Source organism: Octopus sinensis, linkage group LG5 (genome assembly GCF_006345805.1).
Source record: "Octopus sinensis linkage group LG5, ASM634580v1, whole genome shotgun sequence".
Classification (NCBI taxonomy): domain Eukaryota; kingdom Metazoa; phylum Mollusca; class Cephalopoda; order Octopoda; family Octopodidae; genus Octopus; species Octopus sinensis.
Window position 1 is genome coordinate 125,143,286 of NC_043001.1, and position 9,290 is coordinate 125,152,575.

At 37.5% G+C, this 9,290-nt stretch overlaps 1 long non-coding RNA gene across 1 annotated transcript in view; it reads right to left on the reverse strand.

Moving 5' to 3' along the window:
* The window catches only part of LOC118763429, a 12,297-nt gene extending 6,899 nt beyond the window's left edge, over positions 1–5,398 (reverse strand). The window contains exons 1-2 of the long non-coding RNA XR_004999189.1: positions 5,210–5,398; positions 4,728–4,734 (exon numbers count right to left, since the gene is read on the reverse strand). This is a non-coding gene — a long non-coding RNA (uncharacterized LOC118763429). The remainder of the gene's footprint in view (positions 1–4,727; positions 4,735–5,209) is intronic.
* Positions 5,399–9,290: the final 3,892 nt, after the last annotated feature.

A 9,290-nucleotide genomic window follows, 5' to 3' on the forward strand; every position in this document is an offset into this window, starting at 1 on the left:
AAATAAAGTGACATCACAAAACTCACTGCCAATCAAAACCTGTTTCTATGTATAGGGAACCAACTAACCAACCAACCAAAACACTAACGTCAAAGCAAAATTTTTTTTTTTTGACCAAAAACATCCACCAGAAAGAATAAGATGTCACCAAAATTATAATGAATCAAAAATTAGATCCCTTAACATAAGAACATACACATGTAGGTGCAGGAGTGGCTGTGTGGTAAGTAGCTTGTTTACCAACCACATGGTTCCGGGTTCAGTCCCACTGCGTGGCACCTTGGGCAAGTGTCTTCTATTATAGCCTCGGGCCGACCAATGCCTTGTGAGTGGATTTGGTAGACAGAAACTGAAAGAAGCCTGTCGTATATATGTATATATATATATATGCGTGTGTGTGTGTTTGTGTGTCTGTGATTGTTGTATACATGTATATATGTATATGTGTGTATGTGAATGTGTGTGTGTGTATATATATATGTACATTATCATCATCATCATTGTTTAACATCCGTTTTCCATGCTAGCATGGGTTGAATGATTTGACTGAGGTCTGGCTAACCAGATGGCTGCACCAGGTTCCAATCTGATCTGGCAGAGTTTCTACAACTGGATGCCCTTCCTAATGCCAACCACTCCGTGAGTGTAGTGGGTGCTTTTTACGTGCCACCTGCACAGGTGCCAGACGAGGCTGGCAAATGGCCACGATCAGATGGTGCTTTTTATATGCCACCAGCACGGAGGCCAGGCGAGGCTGGCAACGGCCATGATCGGATGGTGCTTTTTACGTGCCACTGGCACAGAGGCCAGTTGAGGCTGGCAACGACCACGATCGGATGGTGCTTTTTACATGCCACCGGCACAGAGGCCAGGTGAGGCTGGCAACGGCTACAATCGAATGGTGCTTTTTACGTGCCACTGGCACGGAGGCAGTCGGGGAAAAGATAACCAGACAACAGTAAAAACAATGTAATGAACAAACAAATCTCTTTATGAACCAACAATCAATATTCCTTGTGAACTAACCAACCAACATCTTCTGACCTCACTGTGAAATAACACGAACTTCACTCAACTCCAAACTCTGAACCTTTTGAACTCATTCAGATCATTACTATTTATACTTTACTTGGACCAGTCTATCTCTTGCAAACGATGGGGTCGTAACTCCCATCACAACAATGTGTTTGTTCGATTTCTACTTCACACACCCTGTTGACTGTTCCTACATATGTGATAAAATCATAATTCTCTTTTTTCGTTATATTCTAGCACTCCATTCAAGTGTTTAATAAAGAAGTTTTATCACCGAATTTGTTAGACAGTAATTATATTGTTCCTTTAAAACAAATTTCATTGGGTTTTTGGGCAATAAAAAATCACAGTAACATTCATGCTCTAATTGGAGCTAATTTTCGCAATAACAATCTCACTTTTTGTTTATCCGACCATTATGTGCAATCTTGCTTTAAAATCTTCTCCTACCTTTAGTAGTGTGATGCAATAGTTATACCTTCCTCTGAGTTATAACTGAATTCATTAATCAAGTTTGAAATGCCATCTGGCAAAAACGAACTTGCCTCATCTTTGGACTTCTTTGAATATAGTTCCAATAATTGTTGTTGTAGGTGTTGCAGTAATAGTTGCTTCTGAAACTCCTGTTGCTCCTCTTGTTGTTGTTTTTGCAACTGTACTATGGAAGCTAATGGGTCTTCCATTATTTAGCAAGTTGTATCACAATTAAATTGTTAAATAGCATACTTGAGCTTCAAAATCCTTATCGCCTGATGTTGCAACGTAGATTGTTACATACAATAAATAAGATAACTAGACAACGGTAAAAACAATGTAACAAGCTAACAAATCTCTTTATGAACCAACAATTGATATTCCTTGTGAACTAACCAACTGACACCTTCCGACTTCACTGCAAACTAACACGAACTTCACTTGACTTCAAACTCTGAACTTTTTGAACTCACTTGGATCGTTACTATTTATACTTTACTTGGACCAGTCTATCTCTCACAAGGGGGGTGTCATAACTCTCATCACAACATCTCCCCTTTTGAGATTTTGACTACTGTGAGAAAGTGGAATTTCTTTTATTTTTTTCTTTCTAACACCTCTCTCTCTTTTTTCTTTTAGCCATTGTATCTTAACTGTTACCCGACTTTTAAGGGTAGTACTGTTCATTGCACAAAGCACTTTTTCTTTTCATTGTACTAAGCACTCTTGTTTTTGTTTTTCTTTTTCTTGAAAATTTGATATCTTTTTTGTTCAGGTATTACTTCCAGATATTCAGTTTGTTTTCGTTTCTGAAGCTAGTTCTATAGGGTTCAATATCTCTTGGTGTTGACACTTCAAACATATCATAGAAGACTTCCATTGGTATTACCCTTCGTCCTTCTGTATGCTTCATCTTTGACTGGTTAAGGTGTCTCTCATGTTCCAAATATTGTCCTTTAATTAAATATTAGGTTGTCAAGAAAGTTCTTGCGGTTTTTAAATTTTAAATTCAGATGCACATATCTCGGCTCAAACAAAACTTTATTAATCGAAATAAACACCATCAGAATCGATACACTTTTGCCAATGTGAAACAAGTTTATTTATGCCAGTAGTGTAAAAATCCGGCGTTCTGGTGGCGATGAAGTCGTTTAAGGCGTGTTTGGCATCGTCTTGGTTTTTGAAGCATTTCTCACGCAGGAAGTGGTCGAGATGCTTGAAAAGTGGTTGTCGGTAGGCGAGAGGTCTGGTGAGTATGGCGGATGAGGCAGAATTTCGTAGCCCAATTCGTTCAGCTTCTGCAGGGTTAGTTGTGCGACGTGCGGCTGAGCGTTGTTGTGGAGAAGAATTGGTCCTTTTCTATTGACCAATGCTGGCTGTTGTTGTCTGAGTTTCTTATGCATTTCATCCTTTTGCTGACAGTACTTCTCCGCCATAATGGTTTCGCATGGATCCAAAGAGCTGTGATGGATGAGACCGTCCACAGACCACCAAACAGTCACCATGACCTTCTTTTGGTGCAACTTTGGCTTCGGGCATGGAGCTTTGTCGACGTCCAAACACTGATCTGAGCGTTGCCAGCTGTCGTAAAGAATCCACTTTTCATCACAAGTCACAATCCGGTCGAGAAACAAGTTGTTCTTGTTGAGTAATAGAAGGGAAGACAACACTTCAAAACAGCGTTTTTTTTTTGTTTTTTGTTTTTGGTATCGGTCAGTTCATGCGGCACCCATTTCTCAAGTATTTTTGTTTTTCCAATCTCTTTCAAGTTGTCGGAAATTGTGGTATAAGTTATGTCTAATTCAGAAGCAAGCTCTCCAACAGCTGTGCGAGGATTGGCTTCCGCTAAGGCTCTTAGTTGATCATTGTTAACATCCAATGGCCAACCACTACACTTATCATCTTCAAGACTCTCGTCACGGCTATGAAAATTCTTGAACCACCATTGTGCTGTACGTTCATTAGTGAATCCTGGGCTAAACACATCGTTGATATCGCGTACTGTTTCACCAGCTTTTCGACCTAGCTTGAACTGGAATAAGAAAATTGTGCAAATTTGCTTTTTGTCCATGTTGTATTCAACGTTCTGGTAAAAACGGTCTAATTATTCAAAAAGAAAACGAGTAACACGATTAAATAGAGCGAGAAACGGGCTTTAAAGTGATATATAAAGTTAAAGTAATTTAACGAAAATTAATTTGAAAATACATAATTTAAAACCAAAATTTAAAATTTCGCAAGAGCTTTCTTGACAACCTAATACATCATGTTACCTAATCTTTTGATTACACAGCCATCCTCCCAACCTTCTTTACCATTTTTGTAATTTTTAAAATGAACTTTATCTCCTACTTCAAAATGTTTTGTAATATTTCTTGTATTTTCTTTAAATGTATTTTTTGTCTTCCTTTATATGTATTTTTTTCCTGGCAATTTATCGAAGATCGATTTTATTTTACACGTGAACATTAACTCTGATGGCGATTTTCCTGAATTAGTATTTGGAATTGGCGTTATTCTATATCAGGGGTGGGGAAGCTTTTTAGTGTGGCGGGCAAAAATTTCAAAGAAAAAGGTCCGCCAGCAGATCACACGTTCTAACTCTTACATCTGTGTAAATCTTGTATAGATCTATGTATAATTCAATATACATTAATAAAGATAAGTTTAACACATTAAATTAACGTGTAACATCTTCATCAACGCTACCACTTAATTTAGGACGCTTATATTATTTATGGGGTATTCTATACTTTTCAGCTAGAGTGTATTGGCTCTCAAGTGGGTGGTACAAACCTACCAATATGTGTTTTATAATAAAATCAGAAATTTCATTCAAATGGCAATTACCGGACGATTTTCTGTTCAAGTCTAACCATTTTAAGTCATATCGCAAATAGACATACGAATATTGTATAAATTTTATAATTGAAAAGTTTACTATATTTTGTATATACAAGTATAGCAACTAGAGTGGGTGCAATAAAATAGGCTTGCATGCGCACTTGCACCTACGGACGGGTGTTTCCCCACCCCTGTTCTATATACTCTCAAAAATTTCGTTAATTCCTCATCATTACTTTGCTCTTTTGAGCGTGTCGACAAATCTTTCCACCTACCCATTTTGACCTCGGATGGTAGGCTGGAGTAAAGATGTGCTTTATGGCATGTATTTGATTTTAGGCAAAAAAGAAAAAAAAATTCAGTGAGTTTGAAACCATAATCCTTAATCTTTTTAAAGATACACTTCATGTGTTCAATATGCTCATTCCATGATTCACGTTTGATTAACACATCATCAAGGTAAGGAATAGTAAATTGACAGTCTGCCAACATCATGTCCATCACCTATTGAAATATTGCAGGTGTTACCTTCAGTCCAAAAGTAGTCTATTGTATTTGAGTAGACCTATGTGCGTGTTGACCATTAACAGCTCTGAGCATTTTTTGTCTACTTTGATTTGTTGATATGCATCAGACAGAGCGAGTTTTGAAAATATTTTTCCTCCTAAATGGAGGAAAGATATGTGTAAACAACGAATTTTTAAAAAGCGGTGCTAGTCAGTACCCTCTGTCACTAAATGTTTTGTAAAAATATCTTCTGGGGTCGGTAGTGGATAATGGTTCATTTTTAAACAGTCATTTAAACTGGTCAAAAAATTGGCACACAACCTAATTTTGTTGTTTTTCTTATTTATACAGAGCTTCCCATTTCGCGTAATCCACATTTTCAATGATTCTGTTTTTTGCCAATCTATCCAATTCATCGTCCACTTGCTGTATTGTCACAAAAGGCACTTTACTATTAGGCTTCAACACAAGTGTAATGTTATCATCTAATTCAAAATATGCTTCAGTCTTTGTGCGTTGACCTAGTTTGTCTGAGAAAAAAAAATTTTCTCTTTAACTCTTCAGATAAATTATTTTTAAAGGAACAACCATTTACATTTTTACAATAGAGATATATAAGGAGGTCCCATAAATCAAATAATTCTAACCAATCAGTATCAAACAGATCGGTTGCATTTTTGACAATGAAGAATTTTGCCTTGTATGTTTTCCCTCAAAATGTGATATTAGTCCACATTTTGCCAGTGAAATGTAATTTGTCACCTATCACAATATGAGCAGATTTCACTGTTTTTCTCAACATAGGTTTCCCTATTTTCTTCCATGTGTCCATATATATTATTAAAATATCACTTCTAGTATCCAATTGAAGTTTAATATATATTCCATTTATTTTTATGTGTACGAATTTTCTTATTTGGGAGTCAATTTTTGTTTTTGCTGAAAGCACTCTAGAATTTTTAACATTTGACCTTCATAATTTTGTTCTGCAGTGTGAACTCTTGTGACCAATTCTTTTACAACTGTAACAAGAGCCCATCACCAATGGAGAGTATTATGCCAAATTGCTTAGACAGTTATGAAAGGTTATCAAAACCAGATGCCCAGGAAAACTGACAAAAGGGTTCTTGTTTCGTCAGGACAATATTCCAGCACATAAGTCTTTACTTTCAATTGCTGCTGTGCATGATTGTGGCTTTGAACTGGTTGATCACCCTCCCTATTCTGATTTGGCCCCATCTGGGAACCAGTATTGTAGTAATAATGATGTCATATCTATTGATCATGACTTCTTTGACCAACAGGATGAAAGCTTCTTCACCAATGGGATCCAAGTTCTGCAGCACCAATGGAAGAAGTGTGTGAACCTCAATAGGAACTATGTCGAAAAATAAACCTCATTCCATGAGAGTATCTTGGTCAGCCTATGAACTTTTCAGCCAGCCCTCATTGAAATAAAAATAAATAACATACATAGCGTCATTTTGGTGGAGGAAGAAATATTCAATATTTCATGAATTTGCCACAAAGACCGCTTATGATTTTCCAAAGAATATTGATATTTTAGCTTCCTATTTTTTAGTGAGTTAGTGTATTAGTAACAAGTGTGAATATTTATTTAAGTGAATTATTATTGTCTAATATGTGCCGATATATTGAAGGAAGACAACTGAAAATTTTTTAATTATATTTTAATTTTTATCATATCTTTATACATCATCATTTAGCGTCCGTTCTCCATGCTATTATATTTTAATCATATCTTAGTTTATGAATATGAGTGTTTAGGTACTTGAATGCATTATTCAAGTGAAATATATTTGTCAATCAATTGTGGATATATTGACAGAAAATTGCATATTTATAACTATCAATTTATAACTGTTTATATTAGTTACTCTTTACTCTTTTATTCTTTTACTTGTTTCAGTCATTTTGACTGCGGCCATGCTGGAGCACCACTTTTAGTCGAGCAAATCAACCCCGGGACTTATTCTTTGTAAGTCCAGTACTTATTCTATCGGTCTCTTTTGCCGAACCGCAAAGTGACGGGGATGTAAACACACCAGCATCGGTTGTCAAGCAATGCTAGGGGAACAAACACAGACACACAAACATATACACACACATACATATACATATATACGACAGGCTTCTTTCAGTTTCCGTCTACCAAATCCACTCACAAGGCTTTGGTCGGCCCGAGGCTATAGCAGAAGACACTTGCCCAAGATGCCACGCAGTGGGACTGAACCCAGAACCATGTGGTTGGTTAGCAAGCTATTTACCACACAGCCACTCCTGCGCCTAGTATAATCCCGTATATCATTCGCGCTCTGAATCATTCTGGCATCAAATATTGTGATTTGTGTGTATTCTTTTTGTAATGAAGAATCTGAAATTTCAATGTATTATATTTCATATTGTTTTAATCTACTTATTGATATAAATAAGGAGTAGCTCATTTTGGAGTGGGACAGTATCGTCTGGAGTTTGGATAGCCATGGATATTTTTGTATGATTGGCACCCATGCCAACCCCCCTTTACTTGCGAAGACATGTTGGGGCAAACGAAAGCGAAAGCGAAATCGAATTGAACCAGCCAGGATCCCTGGTCTGGTGGTACGTAAAAAGCACTATCCAACTCGTGGCCGATGCCAGCGCCGCCTCGACTGGCTTCCGTGCCGGTGGCACATAAATTACACCAATCCGACCGTGGCCGTTGCCAGCCTCGCCTGGCACCTGTGCAGGTGGCACGTAAAAAGCACCCACTATACTCACGGAGTGGTTGGCGTTAGGAAGGGCATCCAGCTGTAGAAACATTGCCAGATAAGACTGGAGCCTGGTGCAGCCTTCTGGCTTCCCAGATCTCCGGTCGAACAGTCCAACCCATGCTAGCATGGAGAACGGACGTTAAACGATGATGATGATGATGATGATGGCGTAACTTGTTATTTCAGATAAGTACACTTGTGATAGGTTGATGATAAATAATTACAGCCCTAAAACCATTACAGCCTCTTAAGATCAGTCTTCTTCATCACTTCATCCCAACTCTCTCTAGATCTCCCTCTTCCACAGACTATAAATGCTTGAAGCATTCATTTCATCTTCATACAACTGACATCATCCATACTCACCACATGCACAGAGCAGTGCAGTTTGCTCTATACATCCGATTCCTTTTATATCCAGCTGTTCTCTCAGCTCATTTGTCCTCTTTCAATCATATATGCTAATATCATTCATCTAGCAATGCATGCTTGCTTCATTTTTGTCTACATAAAAAAGAAAAGGAACTGAAACAATTTTACATCCTTGTTATTGTAGAACAGAGGTTCCTGATCATTTTTTACCTCTGCCAAAGAAGGTGGTTATGTTTTTATCAGTGTTGGTTTGTCCGTCTGTCTGCCTGTGTGCAAAATAACTCAAAATGTTGAGAATGGTATTTAATGAAACTTGCAGGAAAAGTTGGTAATGACACAAAGAACAGATGAAGAAATTTTGGTAGTAATCCGGGAATTTTTATGGATTCCTGAAGGATCTTTCTTTTGTTATATCTACTTTACATGAAATATTACAATGTTACGTTCTTTGATTATCTCCCTTGAAAACACGTTCATCGTTTCCACATAACCTATGGTGGCATTGCTGATTCCAAAGTTTATTTTCATTTCTCTATTAGTAATTTTACTCGCGTATCTATCTTAAAATAAACTGCTTGGCGGAGGTCTGCAGAGGATGACATGACAAGCCTTGACTATTGGGATTGACTCAAAAAGCTCAGGCTTTGCTCCCTCCACCACTGCCATGAGCTCTATATCTTCTGTATGATGTGGAAAATATTCTATCAACATTGCCCATCTTTAAAATTCGCCTGAGGCTTGACCCCTGTGCTATCCGTCCACTACAGAAATGTTCGTGTCGTATCATAACACTACGACAGAACTATTTCACTTCAATTGGCCCTGCTCTCTTCAACATCGTGTCAGACACACATAAAGGAGGAAAGTGACTTCACAGTATTCAAACGATCCCTAGATGATTACCCCCAACAAAAACCAGATAAACCACCAACACCCAGATATGTCTCTGAAAACAATAACCCTCTGCTTGAATGGGCTACGGTTCCCCAGAGCTGACTGTGTATCTCTTCCAGGTGGTGCTATTAAATTAGACATGTCCTGAGTCAACTTCGGCCGAAACTTATCTAAGTAATCTAATCTATGCCGTAACCTTTTAATCAGAGCATGACAACGTGGGTAGAGGCTGATATCTTAACGTTTCTGATGGTCTTAAGTATAAAAAAAAAATTATGCAAGATTTATACAGAATTACATTCAAAGTATGTCTATAAGCTATTGTGTTTAGACATGGTTTCTATCCTCAAACTGTTCCGTTTTGTAGATGCAATTTTTTTTATAAAGAAC